The sequence below is a fragment of the Henckelia pumila genome, chromosome 2 (assembly GCF_033568475.1).
Source record: "Henckelia pumila isolate YLH828 chromosome 2, ASM3356847v2, whole genome shotgun sequence".
In the NCBI taxonomy this organism is placed as follows: Eukaryota; Viridiplantae; Streptophyta; class Magnoliopsida; order Lamiales; family Gesneriaceae; genus Henckelia; species Henckelia pumila.
In genome coordinates this window covers 87,181,539-87,200,056 of record NC_133121.1, presented here as the reverse complement: position 1 = coordinate 87,200,056, position 18,518 = coordinate 87,181,539, and the positions used below count along the sequence as shown (strand labels likewise).

The following is an 18,518-nucleotide window of genomic DNA, read 5'->3' as shown; positions in this document are numbered from 1 at the left end:
ATCTAACAACCATTGGAGTACTTAATAGATTTGATTTATCCATATTAAAACGTTTAAGGACCTTTTCTGTATAATTTGCCTGGTGAACAAAAATTCCACATTCTTTTTGTTCGATTTGCAAACCCAGACAGTACTTGATTTTTCCGAGATCCTTCATTTCGAATTCTTTCTTCAAGTACATCATAACTTCTTGAATTTCCTTATTCGTTCTAATGATGTTTAAATCATCAATATATACAGCAATAATTACACATCCGGATGTTGTTTTCTTGATGAAAACACAATGGCATATTGGATCATTTACATATCCCTTTTTCATCAAGTGCTCACTTAGCCGATTATATCATATTCGGCCGGATTGCTTCAACCCATATAATGATCTTTGCAATTTCACAGAATAAAATTCTCTGGGTTTTGAACTTTGTGCTTCAGGCATCTTAAATCCTTCAGGGATTTTCATGTATATATCACTATCAAGTGATCCGTATAAGTAAGCTGTAACAACATCCATAAGACACATTTCCAAATTTTCAGACATTGCCAAACTAATCAAATATCGAAACGTAATTGCATCCATAACAGGAGAATACGTTTCTTCATAATCAATTCCAGACCTTTGAGAAAAACCTTGTGCAACAAGTCTAGCTTTATATCTGACTATTTCATTTTTCTCATTCCGCTTTTGAATAAAAACCCATTTGTATCCAACAGGTTTTACACCTTTAGGTGTGAGGACTATAGGTCCAAAAACATTACGTTTATTTAACGAATCCAATTTAACCTGGATGACATCTTTCCATTTTGCCCAATCATGCCTAGTTTTACATTCACCAAAAAATTTTGGTTCATGATCTTCATTCTCATTTAATATGTCACATGCCACATTATAAGAAAATATCTCATCAATATCTTATATATCTCTTCGGTTCCATATTGTTCCAGTATTAATATAATTGATAGAGATTTCACGATTCTCGTCAGTTTGTGGTTCTGACAGAATATTTTTATCATCAGGTGTTTCTTCCGGAACACCATTTTCTATTTTGTGATCATCGTGTTTCTCTATGCATTTTTTTTTCGAGGATTTTTATCCTTGGAACCGATTGGCCTTCCACGCTTCAAGCGTTTTATGACATCATGAGTGTCTTCGATTTGTTTCTTTGGCATTTTAATTCGAGCAGGGGCATTTACAGCAGATATATATGATTTTGTTACTCCTTTTGTGTCTGCAAATGCATCTGGCATTTGATTTGCTATTCCTTGCAAATGCACAATTTGCTGTACATTTTTCTCACATTGTTTGATCCTTGGATTCAAATGTAACAATGATGGTACATACCATGTGATTTCTTTTTCGATGTGTTTCTTTTCTTCCCCTAAAATTGGAAAGATTTCTTCATTAAAATGACAATCAGCAAAACGTGCTGTAAACACATCGCCTGTCAGAGGCTCAAGATATCGAATGATTGATGGGCTATCATAACCGATATAAATACCGATTTTTCTTTGAGGACCCATTTTTTATCGTTGAGATGGTGAAATAGACACATACACCATACATCCAACAATTCTCAGATGAGAAATATCTGGTTCTTTACCAAATGCAAGCTGCAATGGGGAGAATTTATGATATGCACTTGGTCTGATGCGAATTAATGTCACAACATGTAAAATTGCATGTCCCCATATAGAAATAGGAAGTTTTGTTCTCATAATCATTGGTCTAGCAATCAGTTGTAGACGTTTAACCAATGATTCAGCTAATCCATTTTGTGTATAAACATGAGCAACATGATGTTCAACAGTAATTTCCATTGACTTACAATAGTTATTGAAAGTTTGGGAAGTAAATTCTTCAGCATTATCAAGTCTTATTTTCTTGATTGTATAATCGGAAAATTGATTCCGCAATTTTATTATTTGAGTCATTAATCTTGCAAATGCCACATTCCGAGTTGACAATAAGCATACATGTGACCATCTGCTAGAGGCATCGATCAATACCATAAAGTATCAAAATGGTCCACATGGTGGATGAATTGACCCACAAATATCACCCTGGATACGTTCAAGAAATATGGGTAATTATGTTTGGATTTTAGCTGGTGATGGTCTTATAATAAGTTTTCCAAGAGAACATGCTTTACATTGAAACTTATTATACTGAAAGATCTTCTGGTCTTTCAATGGATGATCATGTGTATTTTCAATAATTCTTCGCATCATTATTGAACCAGGATGTCTCAATCGATCATGCCAATTGGTTAATATTGAAGAACTATTAACCACCATATTTGACTTTATGTGTATAATGCAATCCAACAGGAAGCATTGATAATTTTTCAACCACATATTTCTTTCCTGATTTATATGTGGTAAGACACATATATTTCTGATTTCCATCAGTTATCGTCTCAGTATCATATCCATGAGAATATATGTCATTAAAACTCAACAAATTTCATTTTGATTGTGGTGAATATAAAGCATCATTTATAAATAAATTTGCACAATTAGGTAACAAAAAATGTGCTTTTCCACAACCTTCAATCAAGTCTACATGACCTGATATTGTATTCACCATCGTTTTTGTTGGTTTTAATTCCATGAAATATCTTTAATCTCGGAGAATAGTGTGCGTTGTACCGCTATCGGGTATGCAAACTTCCATGTGATTATTTCCTTGTTTAGCTTTGCTCATACCGTTTTCTATTTTGAACTTCAAAAGAAAAATATGCAATAAAGAAAATTAATGACATTATATGAAAAATATAACATGTTTCATAATACAAGAATACATGAAAAATACGGTATGTTACATTCTAGTCCCACCAATATATTAATCAATGTCCTCGAAATCATTTGAAAAATCAGCAACATAGAAATGAGTTGAACCACTTGAATGGTTATTGTTTTCAACAAAATTGGTCTTTTTTCCTTTTCTCTTTTGTCGATTTTTTATAGAGCTTACATAGGTGCTCAGGGGTTCGACAAATATGTGACCAATGTCCTGAAGTGCCACATCTATAACAAACACTCTCAGATCTTTTTGAGTGATTTTCATTTTCACTCGTGTTTTCATGCTGTCTTTTTGGTGGGTGGTTCGTGACGTTCTTTTGAGATGAGTTATTGAATTAACTATCTCGATTATTTTCAAATACATGGTCACGATCATTTTTACGTCCACGCACACGTCCTCGACCTCGTCCACGATAAAAATCTTGTCTATGCCTTTGATTTTGGTTTTCATTTTTAATTACGACATTTGCTTCTAGAAATGCCGTTGATCCAGTGGGTCGGGATTGATGATTTCTCACTAACAATTCGTTGTTCTTTTCCGCCAAAAGAAGACATGCGATTAGTTCAAAATATCTCGAAAATCCACGCACTCTATACTGTTGTTGTAGAGTTATATTTGATGCGTGGAATGTGGAAAATGTTTTTTCAAGCATTTTCATTTCAGTAACAACATGCCACAAAATTTTAATTGCGAGACTATTCGATACATCACAGAATATAATCACTGACTTTATTAAAGTCTTGGAATCTCAACGTATTTCATTCATCACGGGCGGTCGGAAGTATAACTTCTCTTATATGCTCAAATATTTCTTTTAGCTCTTTCCATAAAATCATTGGGTCTTTTTTTTGTGATATACTCACATTTCAATCTTTCATCAAGATGTCTACGTAAGAAAATCACATACTTTGTTTTTTCTTGTGAGGATGATATATTATTTTCTTTGATGGTATCACTTAGACCCAATGACTCAAGATGCATCTTTACATCGAGAGTCCATGGTATATAATTCTTTCCAGTGATATCGAGCGCAACGAAATCAATCTTTGCCAAATTTGACATGATGGTACTAGAAAAATAACAATGCATTTTATTAGTTAATTTTTATTAATATGACAATACAAAATAATGGAAGAACGAATATTACAAGTATGTGTACAAATAGAGAAAAAGTGTGTGGTGGATAATCACCGATAAATAAAAGACTCGTGAGCATGATAACCATAATAGTTATAAAAAATAGCCTTAAAAACGCCATCTTCTTCTTCTTCGACCGAGGAAAAAATATTTTGAGAGAAATAGTGAATTTAGTGTGATTGAAAATGAGTTTGAGTGATCATATTTATAGGGCAAAAACTAGTCGTTTTGTGACCGTTGGGGGTAATAAAAAAAATGATTATGTGTTGAATAAAAATTTTTGATAATCATGTGATGCATATAATGATAATCATAATTAAATAATTATGTATATCATATCACATTATTATAAGGTCGGTGTCATAGACATTCTTTTATATAATAATATGAGATTATACGAATATGGTTAGTATATAAATACACAATAATATATATCATATCACGTTATTATAAGGTCGGTGTCATAGACATCCTTTTATATAATAACATGAAATTATATATTAATATAATTAGTATATATATTAAATATATATATCATATCACGTTATTATAAGGTCGGTGTCATAAACATCCTTTTATATAATAACATGAAATTATATATTAATATATATACATAGTAAAAATATATAAACAATAAAATAAATATTATTACTTGTTGAATATTTTTGCCTTCTTCTTGTATTTTGGAGCATCGGAAAATTATAGAGAACCTTCGAGCGATCGTGCTGATAACGTGTTGTGAAAAAGTAAAAATTTATGGTAAAAAGTAAAAAATCCAAAACTCAAAAGATATCAAACTCTAAACTTCACAAATTATTCTCTCTCAATTCAATTGTGAATTTGTACACAAATAAAAATACCTATTTATAGATCTCATTTGGATATTAGTCCAAAAATTAAAACATCATCTTCTACATCATCACACACTAATTTTCAACATTTTACAACTCAATATTCAACATTCAATATTTAACTTTAAATAATAATAATAATAATATCATATTTTCAACATTTTGATTTATATTGACATGATATGTGAGGAAATAGGATTTGAAGACAGACATACTTTAAGAGTGCATGTGCACCTATATGGATGTCTAAGTTGAGTTGCCATTTTTATAAATATCTTACCCTTTGCACTAATGTGGATATCTAAATTAATTTGTTCTTGCTATCCATCCTATTAACACCCATCTCTTTATTAAATTTTTGTTACAGAATCATATTATGTAGTGTCAATGCTACTTAACTTTTGTCAGAAATCATTTTAAACTTTGAATATATTTTTTGTGGGAAAGTGAGAAAAAGAAGTGTTTGCGTGCTTCAAAGTGAATTTTTCCTCTTTATGGGAATAAAACTTTATCCTTAAATTTATGGTTTAGTTTCTTTAATGAAAAAGTTGTTAACTTTTTGTTTTTTAAATTGTCTGAAAATTCTTTAGAGTATTGAAACATGCATATCAATTAAGGGCCCGTTTGATAAGCTTGATTATCCATTGATTGTTTTGTAAGCTCTCGTTTGTCTCAATTTGCTAACCCAGATAAGGAGATGGATTGATAAAAATCTAATGTAGCACTTTGACAATGAATCTTCCTCTTCTATTGTGGATTCTTTTTGTCCTGGTGGATTAAATACCATCATTTATCAAATTACCCCTTCACTATAAATATTAAAAACCACAACTCATTTTAGTGCGTAAACCTAAAACTCCCCTCATCCTTCTTCTTGTGTTTAGCGGCGCCGTGGAAAATGAAGAAAATCGGAGAAGGCATCATCACCCATTAACTACATGAGGCAACTTTGGTGTCTGAGAGAACATATTCGAACAAAGGGGCTGTCGTTTAAGGTCAATTAAGGTAATCGAATGTAGGAGAGATGTTCAGTTTTTTTTCCTTATGCATTTTCATGCCTGTTTGAAACATGATATGTTTTGTTTTTTTTTTTTGTTCATCTTCCCCGTGAAAATCATTTCACATTATTCTGAAATTTTTAAAAAAGAAAGCTGAAATCCCAAAATCCTTTGTTTTTTTAACGATCGAAGTTTGCAGGTGAATGTATGGAGTGGTAAATCTGGTGTATTTAAGTTGAGATAATGCTACAGAAAAAATACATTATAGTATATCGTATAGATTTGCTTAGAACTTCATTACTCTGTGATGTAGTGTGGTCCATTCACTGATACAAATTCCAAATTCATTTACAAGATTTTTTCAATAAAATATAGATCATTAGATATTATTATTGAATAGTAAGTTCTATATCAAATATATTTTTTAAATATTTGTTTGATTTGAATTCTTATTTTTACGCTAACTTTAATTTTTCTAATCAATGTTTAATAAAGTGGGAAAGATGGAGAGTAGGCGTTGTAATATTATAATCTTAATGCTGTTGCACCAAATGTTGCTTCGTACATTTATGTTGGTATCTATTTTGATACAACATCGCACAAGATTACTCAGCCGACGACGGCGCCAATTTTGTAGAACAAGAGCTTCGTACACTATGACACAAAGAATGAGTGCACAAATTAACCACTTGCATAGGTTTATTGAAATGGGAGATGTCCAGTGTATCGTTAATTTGAGGATGGATCGAAATTCATTTGCAAAATTATGTTACTTGCTCAATCATGTTGGAGGCATGAGAGATTCTAGATTTTTTAGGATTGAAAAAAAAGTGGCTATGTTTTTGTCAATCTTAGCACAACACAAGAAAAATCGAATAATTGGCCATGATTACGTACGAAGCGGTCAAACAATTAGCTATCATTTCCATGAAGTTTTGTGCCCAGTTCTGAAATTAGATAGCATAATACTTGTGAAGCCAGACCCTGTCAACGACACTTGCAGTGATGAGACATGGAAATTGTAAGGACCCGATATTAATATATTAATTAATTTGTGTGTTAAAAATATGTATTTATAAATATCGGTTTATAGACGATATTAAAATAAATATGTTATTAATAGAGCACACAGAAGTTGAAATAACTCGAACCGGGTCAAGTTTGAACCCCGAATGAATAAAATAAGACACACATTAAAGCAATACATATCTAATTAAATAGATATGGATATATATATTTAGACTGTTTCTCTCTCCTCACGCGTTCATCGTCATCCCCGTCTGTATCGTTTTCTTTTTCTTTCAAAATCTTTCCGTCGCTTGTAAGGATCGTATCTCCTTCGTTTTTGGCCGGATTTCAAAAGTAAATATAGTTCTGGAATCCTCTCGACGAGAGCTATCTTTCGGTACCTATATTTCATATTTTTATTGAGATTTTCGAAAACTCGTCGCACCAGCCGCCGTCGTTCACCGCCGTTCGCCGATCGCCGATCGCCGCCGGAGTTTAGAGGGTTGTTGTTTCGCTTGATTAGACCTCTAATTCGAATATTTGAGGTAGATTTCGAGATTAGTGTTCAAATTTTGGGAATTTTGATTCAATCGACTTTCGATAATTAATATTTGATTTATTATTGGTTGTAGGTATTATATCGGACTCGATTGGAGATATTGGCTATTTTTCAGAAATTATTCTAGCATTATTTCGAAATTTCAGATTATTTTAGTTGGGGATTTTTGACTTTTAGGATTATTGCAATTACTATTTAAATGTTTCACTGGGTTAGAATTGTCTTATAGTAATTTAGGATTTAGTAACTAATTATGGACAATTTCAGATTATTTATATTTAGGTAATTTGACTTTTAGAGTCGTATATTCGATATTTGGTCATTAATAGGATGTTTTAATATTAAATATGAATTTTAGAATTTATGAGCAATTTTTCTGGAATTACAGATTCTGAAAATTTGGGATTGGAATATCCGAGAAATATTTGGGATAATTTCTATGGTAAATTAAGAATTGGTTGAGGTACGTATGAGCTGTATATATTACGACGCCTATAATGGCATGTAATGATATTAAGTATTTTGTAATGAGTGCTAACGTGTTTTATGTGCTTATGTGGATTATATGATTGCATTCACTCATTTTACTAATTTTTCATAGCATGTTGAGCCTTGACTCCTTTGATTGCTATTGATATTGATCTCTTGAGATGTATTGAGTCATCGATGGAGCGAGTGACATTATTTATTGCACTCCTGAGTTAGCACGAGACCGAGCGGGTAGCAACCGTGCTCTCGATGCTACGTACGACACTCCTGATGACAGCATGAGGCTGGACGGGTCGCTCCTGTCACCCTCCGATGCTACGTGTATGGATTAGCAGTGATGATTCGAGGTCTGCTGCGTTCCTGGCACGGGTGGCCACTGAGTTTATTGTGATACGATTATTTGGACTCCTTTTGGTATCCCTTATTTCATTGATACCTGTCACGCATTACATTGCATTTCATTGCATTGTACTTGATTTTATTCATGTCAGTTATATTTATCGTAATTTTTATAGTTTGTCGTACTGGGGTCCGACCCCTGTTTTCTTTTTATGCTGTGGTTGTTTGTGATTCCATAGCAGGTTATCCAGGGGGATTTGACACATCTGGTGGAGCGTCATCTAGTGGTACCCAGTGAGGCGAGCATGGAGTCGAGTTCCCAGATATATGTATATATATCAGTTTAGCGAGTTTTATATTTGCCGGGGTGATGCCCTGTGTATCTGTATAAATAGTTTTGGACCTTGTTTTGAATTGTTATTTGTGTGATCGAGCCTTGCCGGCTCTGCATGTGTTTAGTCCTGGCCAGTGCGGCTATAGGTTTGTAAATTGGAGTTGTGACTCTATTTTCGAGTATATATTGCTGGTTGTGTTGTACAGGTTTTTGGGATGTCCTATTTACGAATAGGTCATGCCGAAATTTCTGTAGGCCCAAACGCAAATTTTTAACTCGTTTTCGCTGTTTACATTAATTAATCCTGGTTGTTTGATCATTAAATATTAAATCAGGACACGAGCCCTTTCTTTTGGTATCAGAGCTTATACTGGGATATGCTCGAACTAGAGTCTAGGACACTCGAGTTTAGACACTAACAAAATGGTTGCGTATGTGTGTGACTACTTGTTCTTACGTGACTTACTTGTGGTATTTATTTTTGAACGTATTTGTTAGAACCAGTAGTTCTTGGCTTTAGAATTAGTTTATGAATTCTATTAGAACTCTGAGTTCCTATCATAGTTTTCTGTTTGTTAAGATATTTTTGCCTGTATTTAAATCCTTGTGTCTTGTAGAATGGCACCAGGAGGAATAGGTAGAAAAGGGAAGGAAGTTGTAGAAGAGTCTGCAGCGGAAAATGTTAGAAATCTTGATGATATTGTCAGGGGAAGACGTGGTCGACCAGCTGTTCAGCCTCCGAAAGATGTGGAATTAGAGGTGGAACAACAACCACGGGTAAATCCTGACAAAGGAAAAGCGATTCAGGCTGAGGCTGATCCAGTAGCCCAATTGACTGAGAAAATGGGAGGAATACGATTAATAATTTCTCAATTTCAGGAGTTGCGTCCGCAAAAGTTCTTTGGCAATGAAGAAAGTGAGAAAGCTGCTAGTTGGTTGAAAAGTCTCAACAATATGTTTAATGGACTAGAATATCCTGATGACATTCGACTGAAGTTAGTTCCTTTTCAGCTGAAAGACCGAGCGCAACTGTGGTGGGAAACGATAGCAAAAACACTTTCTGATTCTGGTGAAAAGATCACATGGGAAGTATTTTGTAAGCAGTTTGCACAAGAATATGCACCACCATCATACTATTCTGCTAAAGAAGATGAATTTAATCTGTTGGTGCAAGGCAATAAATCTGTTGCTGAATATGCTTCTCAGTTTTCTGCTCTTTTGCCTTATGTCCCATATGTTGCAAAGAATGATCGGTCAAAGCTTTCACATTTTCTGAAGGGGCTTACACGAACGATCCATACGTTGGTAACTACTGGAACTCCATCTACTTATATGAAAGCAGTAGAAAAGGCCAAGAAAATTGAAGCAAGTCTACTCAGGGGTGAACCACAATCAATCCCAGCAGCTAGTCCTCAAGGAGCTGGAAGTAGTTCACAGACACCAATGAGTTTACCTTCATATCAGCCTATTCAATCTTCTCAGCAAGCGAAAAGGCCTTGGTTTAAAGCTAAGGGGAAACCATTTAAAAAGAAATAGCAGTCTAGTTCATCGAGTTCCAGTGATAGTCGTGCAGAAAGTTCAGTTGGATCGTCTGGTAGGGTGTACTGTCACAGATGTGGTGGTAAGCATTTGAGTGCACATTGTACAGGATTTCCAGGAACTTGTTATACTTGTGGGCAGGCTGGACATTCGTCTCGAGTATGTCCAAATGCTGGAAGACAGCAATTTCAGTCACAACAGTTTGGCCAGTTTCCTGGACGACCATCATTCAGACCATATGCTCCTGTACCACAGTTTGCTCCTACACAGCCTTATGTTCCAGTACAGTCCACTCAGCAGCCTAGGTATCCATCTCCTCAGAGTCAGCAGCGTTTTCCAGGTCCACAGCAGGCTCAAGTCCATGCTATGACTCAGGATCAGGCACAAGATGCACCTGGGGAAGTTATTGCAGGTATTTGTTATATTTTTGAGTATCCTGCACGTATCTTGATAGACACAGGAGCATCTCATTCATTTTTATCTGTTACATTTGCTGATGAGCATGAGATTGCTTTTACTCCGTTATTGGATACTGTGTCTGTTGCTACTCCTGCTGGTGTTTTCTTGATATCTAATGAGATAGTTTTGAATTGTGTGATTAGATTTGAGGATAAGATAATGATAACCAATCTAATCAAACTAGCTATGCCTGATTTTGACTGTATCTTGGGTATGGATACACTGATGAATTATAGAGCTACGGTTGATTGTTTCCATGGCATTGTGAGATTTAGACCGTATTATGGCAATAAGTGGAATTTTTATGGTAGTGATTCACAATCTCGCATTCCATTAGTATCGGCAATGGAAATGTTTAGATTATTGTCGATAGGAAATGAAGGATTTATGATTTATGCTCTAGATGCGACGAAGGAAGAGAAATTGAAAGTTTCAGATATTCCTGTCGTTAAGGATTTTCCTGATGTATTTCCTGATGAGATTCCGGGTTTTCCGCCTCAAAAGGAAATAGATCTTAGCATTGAATTAATGCCAGGGACAAGTCCTATTTTCCGAGCTCCATATCGATTAGCTCCAGCAGAATTGAAAGAACTCAAGACGCAATTGCAAGATTTGCTGGAAAAAGGTTATATTAGACCAAGTGTATCACCTTGGGGTGCTCCAGTCTTGTTTGTGAAGAAGAAAGACGGAACGATGAGAATGTGAATCGATTATCGGCAATTGAATCAGGCTACTGTGAAGAATAAGTATCCTTTGCCACGAATTGATGACTTGTTTGATCAGTTGCAGGGTACATCTGTATATTCTAAAATTGATCTTCGTTCCGGATATCATCAACTTCGAGTTCGAGAGGAAGATGTTTCCAAGACAGCATTTCAAACGCGTTACGGACATTATGAATTCTTAGTTGTGCCTTTCGGGTTGACTAATGCTCCAGCGGTTTTTATGGATTTAATGATTCGTGTGTTTCGGGAGTTTATAGATCGATTTGTTATCGTTTCATTGATGACATTTTGATTTATTCTAAGTCAAGGAAGGAGCATAAAGAACATTTGACATTAGTACTTCAGAAACTCAGAACATCACAATTATATGCTAAGTTTTCTAAGTGCGAGTTTTGGTTAGATAGAGTATTATTTCTAGGACATGTGATATCAGCACAAGGGGTATCTGTCGATCCTAGTAAAATTGAAGCTGTTCTTAATTGGTCCAGACCAACCAATGTCTTTGAGATTCGTAGCTTTTTGGGTTTGGCTGGATATTATAGGCGTTTCATCAAGGGATTTTCTGAAATAGCTAGGCCTATGACTATATTGACGCAAAAAGATCGACGTTTTGTGTGGACTGAGGAATGTGAAGCTAGTTTTCAGACTTTGAAAGAGAAATTGACTACGGCTCCAGTACTAGCATTCCCTTCAGGCTCAGGGGGAGTTTTTGTCTGTACAGATGCTTCTTTGAATGGACTGGGTTGTGTTTTGATGCAAAATGGACGCATGATTGCGTATGCATCTCGTCAATTGAAACCACATGAGACTCGTTATCCAGTTCATGATTTAGAATTGGCTGCCATTGTGCATGCATTGAAAATATGGCGTCATTATCTGTACGGTGAACAATTTGTGATTTATTCCGATCATAAGAGTCTGAAATATTTATTCACACAGTCTGATTTGAATATGAGACAACGTCGATGGTTGGAATTACTTAAGGATTTTGACTGTGATATTCAATACCAGCCAGGAAACGTGAATCAAGTTGCAGATGCTTTGAGCAGAAAAGTTCATACTAAGATGTTGGCATCTTTAACTATTTCTAAAGTTCATGAGCATTTGATAACTTCAGGATGGACTTATCGAGCTAAAGGTAATCATTTCATAGTTTCATCTATTCAAGTTTAACCACGAATAATTTCAAAAATCAAAGCAGCACAAAAGACTGATCCATATATTCATCATTTGAAAGAATTAACTCCAGCTGGTCAGTCAGGGAAATTTCTTGTTGCTTCTGATGGATGTTTGCGTTATAATGGTAGACTTGTGGTTCCGAATTTGATAGATTTGAAAGACAATATACTACGAGAAGCTCATTGTAGTCGACATAGTGTACATCCTGGAATTAGAAAGATGTATCATATCTTGAAAGCCCATTACTGGTGGGAAGGTATAAAGAATGATATTTCTGATTTTGTGGCTAAGTGTTTGACGTGTCAACAAGTTAAAGCTGAAAGAATGAGACCAGGTGGTATGTTACTTAGTCTTGAAGTACCACAGTGGAATTGGGAACACATTACTTTGGATTTCGTGACACACCTACCTCGATCTAATCGTTGTTGTGATGCCATTTGGGTTATTGTGGATAGATTGTCTAAATCTGCCCATTTTATTCCATATGATCATACTTGGACATATACGAAAATGGCAAAAATGTACATTGATCAGATAGTGCGATTACATGGTGTGCCAGTTACTATAATATCAGACCGTGATCCCAGATTTACTTCTAAGTTTTGGTCTAGTTTGCAATCAGATTTGGGTTCTAAATTGGCCATGAGTACTGCCTATCATCCACAGACAGATGGTCAATCTGAAAGGACTATTCAGACACTTGAAGATTTATTACGAGCTGTTGTGATGGATTTTAGTGGTGGTTGGCAAGAATCTTTAGCTCTGGTGGAATTCTCTTACAATAATAGTTATCAAGTATCTATTGGGATGGCACCATTTGAAGCCTTGTATGGCAAAAAATGTAGATCTCCAATCTGTTGGGAAGAAGTAGGAGAACGACAGTTGTTAGGACCAGAGTTTATTCAAGAGATGAAAGAAAAAGTTGACCTGATCAGGAAAAGAATGAAAGCAGCCCAGGATCGTCAAGCCAGCTATGCTAATAACAGACGTAGACCTTTAGAATTTCAGGTTGGCGATTTTGTTTCTTGAAAGTATCACCATTTCGTGGTGCTATGAGATTTGGGCGTAAAGGAAAATTAGCTCCTCGTTATATCGGTCCATACGAGATTGTTGAGAAGATTGGTATTTTGGCGTATCGTTTGAACTTGCCGCAGAGTTTGTCTGCGATACATGATGTATTTCACGTATCTATGCTGCGAAAGTATGAACCAGATCCTTCTTATATCTTGAGGGCTGATGATGTGGAGTTGGATAGTTCCCTTAGCTATGTTGAGTATCCAGTGCAGATTCTTGATCGTAAGGAAAAGCAACTTAGGAACAAAACGATTCCTTTGGTTATGGTGGAATGGAGTAGACATGGGAGAGAAGAAGCTACATGGGAATTGGAGTCTCGAATGCGTCAAGAATGGCCTCATTTGTTTGACAATGTGGTGACTTATGCCATGTACTCTGATTTTCCTATGTACTATCAGTGGTAGATGCTTGACCACTATGTATATAAGTTTGATGTGTGTTTGATTTCGAGGACAAAATCTTCTTTTTAGAGGGGGAGAAATGTAAGGACCCGATATTAATATATTAATTAATTTGTGTGTTAAAAATATGTATTTATAAATATCGGTTTATAGACGATATTAAAATGAATATGTTATTAATAGAGCACACAGGAGTTGAAATAACTCGAATCGGGTCAAGTTTGAACCCCGAATGAATAAAATAAGACACACATTAAAGCAATACATATCTAATTAAATAGATATGGATATATATATTCAGACTGTTTCTCTCTCCTCACGCGTTCATCGTCATCCCCGTCTGTATCGTTTTCTTTTTCTTTCAAAATCTTTCCGTCGCTTGTAAGGGTCGTATCTCCTTCGTTTTGGCCGGATTTCAAAAGTAAATATAGTTCTGGAATCCTCTCGACGAGAGCTATCTTTCGGTACCTATATTTCATATTTTTATTGAGATTTCCGAAAACCCGTCGCACCAGCCGCCGTCGTTCACCGCCGTTCGCCGTCGCCGATCGCCGCCGGAGTTTAGAGGGTTGTTGTTTCGGTTGATTAGACCTCTAATTCGAATATTTGAGGTAGATTTTGAGATTAGTGTTCGAATTTTGGGAATTTTGATTCAATCGACTTCCGATAATTAATATTTGATTTATTATTGGTTGTAGGTATTATATCGGACTCGATTGGAGATATTGGCTATTTTTCAGAAATTATTCTAGCATTATTTCGAAATTTCAGATTATTGTATTTGGGGATTTTTGACTTTTAGGATTATTGCAATTACTATTTAAATGTTTCACTGGGTTAGAATTGTCTTATAGTAATTTAGGATTTAGTAACTAATTATGGACAATTTCAGATTATTTATATTTAGGTAATTCGACTTTTAGAGTCGTATATTCGATATTTGGTCATTAATAGGATGTTTTAATATTAAATATGAATTTTAGGATTTATGAGCAATTTTTCTGGAATTACAGATTCTGAAAATTTGGGATTGGAATATCCGAAAAATATTTGGGATAATTTCTATGGTAAATTAAGAATTGGTTGAGGTACGTATGAGCTGTTTATATTACGACGCCTATAATGGCATGTAATGATATTAAGTATTTTGTAATGAGTGCTAACGTGTTTTATGTGCTTATGTGGATTATATGATTGCATTCACTCATTTTACTAATTTTTCATAGCATGTTGAGCCTTGACTCCTTTGATTGCTATTGATATTGATCTCTTGAGATGTATTGAGTCATCGATGGAGCGAGTGACATTATTTATTGCACTCCTGAGTTAGCACGAGACCGAGCGGGTAGCAACCGTGCTCTCGATGCTACGTACGACACTCCTGATGACAGCATGAGGCTGGACGGGTCGCTCCTGTCACCATCCGATGCTACGTGTATGGATTAGCAGTGATGATTCGAGGTCTGCTGCGTTCCTGGCACGGGTGGCCACTGAGTTTATTGTGATACGATTATTTGGACTCCTTTTGGTATCCCTTATTTCATTGATACCTGTCACGCATTACATTGCATTTCATTGCATTGTACTTGATTTTATTCATGTCAGTTATATTTGTCGTAATTTTTATAGTTCGTCGTACTGGGGTCCGACCCCTGTTTTCTTTTTATGCTGTGATTGTTTGTGATTCCATAGCAGGTTATCCAGGGGGATTTGACGCATCTGGTGGAGCGTCATCTAGTGGTACCCAGTGAGGCGAGCGTGGAGTCGAGTTCCCAGATATATGTATATATATCAGTTTAGCGAGTTTTATATTTGCCGGGGTGATGCCCTGTGTATCTGTATAAATAGTTTTGGACCTTGTTTTGAATTGTTATTTGTGTGATCGAGCCTTGCCGGCTCTGCATGTATTTAGTCCTGGCCAGTGCGGCTATAGGTTTGTAAATTGGAGTTGTGACTCTATTTTCGAGTATATATTGCTGGTTGTGTTGTAAAGGTTTTTGGGATGTCCTATTTACGAATAGGTCATGCCGAAATTTCTGTAGGCCCAAACGCAAATTTTTAACTCGTTTTCGCTGTTTACATTAATTAATCCTGGTTGTTTGATCATTAAATATTAAATCAGGACACGGGCCCTTTCTGAAATGGTTCAAGGTAAAAATTTATTTACTAGTTTATTACCTGAACATGCAATCTAAAACTCTACCTTAATGTTTTAGGGTTGTCTCGGTGCGTTGGATGGTACATACATAAATGTCCATGCACCAATTTCTGAGAAGGAAAAATACAAAACTAGGAAAGGGACCATTGCAGTTAATGTGTTGGGTGTGTGCAATAGAGATATGAACTTTATATTTGCGCTCACGGGTTGGGAAGGATCGACAGCCGATGCCAGAGTGCTTCGTGATGCATTAACTCGTGATGACGGACTAAAAGTTGAAAGAGGTAGTGTTTATTTTTAAATCAACACGGTCTTTACCTTGAAATGGTATTATTATTATTGTTGACGAATATGTACTAACTTCAAAATATTAACTACATTATTATTTTATGACTAGGTTCATATTACTTGTGCGACAACGGACTTGCCAAAAAATCTTGTTGATGATATTGAAGAAGATACACAAATCCCCCTGCCAGATTTAGGCAATGAATTTATTGAGAACTTCAATTCATCGGAAGAATGGGACATGTGGAGAGAAAATTTTGCGAGATCGATTTTCCCTACCTAATATATTTTAGTTTTTTTTTGTAAACTGAATCTCGTTTTTTTAATTTTGTAATGCATTTTTAATTTTTGTTTCTTTGTTTTGTAAACTTTTATATGTTCTTTTAATGTTTCATATTTAGTAATGTTTCAGTGCATATACTTTTTTTTATTCAAATGTAATATAATATTTCTATCATTGATTATTATTGACTGTAACTAATTGGTTAATATAACGTGTAATAGGTACTAAATCACTGGAATGTTTGAATCGATGGATAGCGGAGCAACCACTTGGAGTGTGACTTGCAAAGCCACAAAATCCAATAAGACACGCCGTACTTGGACAGCACCGGAGGAAGAGGTCCTACTCATAGGTTTGAAAGATGTGGTAACGAAAGGCTGGAAAAGTGAGAATGGATTTCATGCAGGCTACTTACCTTTACTAGAAGCTACCATGCAGAATGCATTTCCCGACACTGATATACGTGGAATGCCGCATATTGTTTCGAAAATCCACGTGTGGAAGAAACATTACAGTAATCTGGCCTCTGCTAACCAAGAGTGGCATTGGTTGGAATGATACGGATCACATGATTGATTCTACGAACGAGGCATGGGAAGCAATAATGAAGGTATTGGTTTTGATATGCATTCTGAAACTTTAATCTATCAACTTTTATTTATGATCTTTATACCATTGTTCAGGTGGACAATACTATCCGAGCGATGCGGTACAAGCGTTGACCACACTACCAAAACTGGTGCGAGATTTTTGGAAATTACAGGGCAAATGGTGACAAAGTTGAAACCTACATAGATATTTCTCAAGATGCAGTAAACATGGATGAACAACTTACCAATTCAGTTGAAGTTGGAATGGATGATGTTTACCGTCCTGTATTCGAAGACGCGGTTGAGTCTAGGTCTGTTACTCACACTCCCTCGCCCACTCCCAATCCAAATGGTGGGACAAAGCCGAAGAAAAGAAAACGCAAAGTCATGAATGAAGGAGATGATGAAATAGTGTCCGCGTTAAACACCATAGCATCGATTACTAAGGAAGCTATGTCAGACCTTGTGAAAGAAATGGCATCGGATTCGAATAAAGAAGAAGCTAATAGGCTGGATAAAGCTATGGACAATGTCTTGGAAAAACTGCAGACTGTTCCAAGGCTAACTTCACGTGACAAAGTGCGTGTTGCAGAATTGTTGGTGGATAATCCCAACAATTTAGGATTGTTTTTGAAGCTGGACGAGGATGGCAAGTTTAGCTTGAGTCAGAGTCTCTTCAATCCCTGATTTGAAATGCATATTTGATGGGTTTAACATTTTGTCATGGATGGAATTCAGACTGGAATATAGGTGTTGCTGTTAGTAAATCGTGAACAAGGTGCCCTTTTGGAATTTTGGTTTTGTTTTGAACTATCTGATTGGAGGAGTAGTTTGACAGTGATATTAGAATGTTGGTATTTCGTCAATTGTATTTTGGTGCGTAACCATTTTGAATGTTAGTATGATGATATGGAATGTAGGTGTTCACGTTAGTAAGTCGTGCACAAGGTGCCCGTTAGGTATTTTGTTTTTTTTTAACATAAATGATTGACGGAGTACTTTGACGTTGATATTAGAATATTTGTGTTTTGTCAATTGTATTTTGGTGTGTTACTTTATGAATGCTAGCAGAATGATGATATGTACAATGTTTATGTATTGCTCCAGGTTTCTGCTCCAGGTTTTGTTCTGCTGCATATTTTGAGTAATCCAAAAAATAGATTGGTTCTTGAAATATATAGAGTTCCAAATTTCTGCTTATGTATTGTCATTCATATATGTCAAAATTTGTATTGTTTCTTAAGAGTTCCAAATTTCCTATCCTCACATAAACTTTATGAACTTGGCCACTGGTTCACATTGCAACA

General features: G+C 35.5%; 1 long non-coding RNA gene across 2 annotated transcripts; it reads left to right on the top strand.

Moving 5' to 3' along the window:
* Positions 1 to 5,468: 5,468 nt before the first annotated feature.
* Positions 5,469 to 18,296, top strand: LOC140882744 (uncharacterized). 2 transcript variants are annotated; one of them, XR_012150274.1, is made up of 4 exons: positions 5,469 to 5,793; positions 16,109 to 16,334; positions 16,448 to 17,231; positions 17,305 to 18,296. It is a non-coding gene; the product is annotated as an uncharacterized lncRNA (long non-coding RNA). The 2 variants fall into 2 exon arrangements; XR_012150275.1 differs by lacking the exon at positions 5,469 to 5,793 and adding an exon at positions 16,031 to 16,043.
* The last annotated feature ends 222 nt before the right edge of the window (positions 18,297 to 18,518 follow it).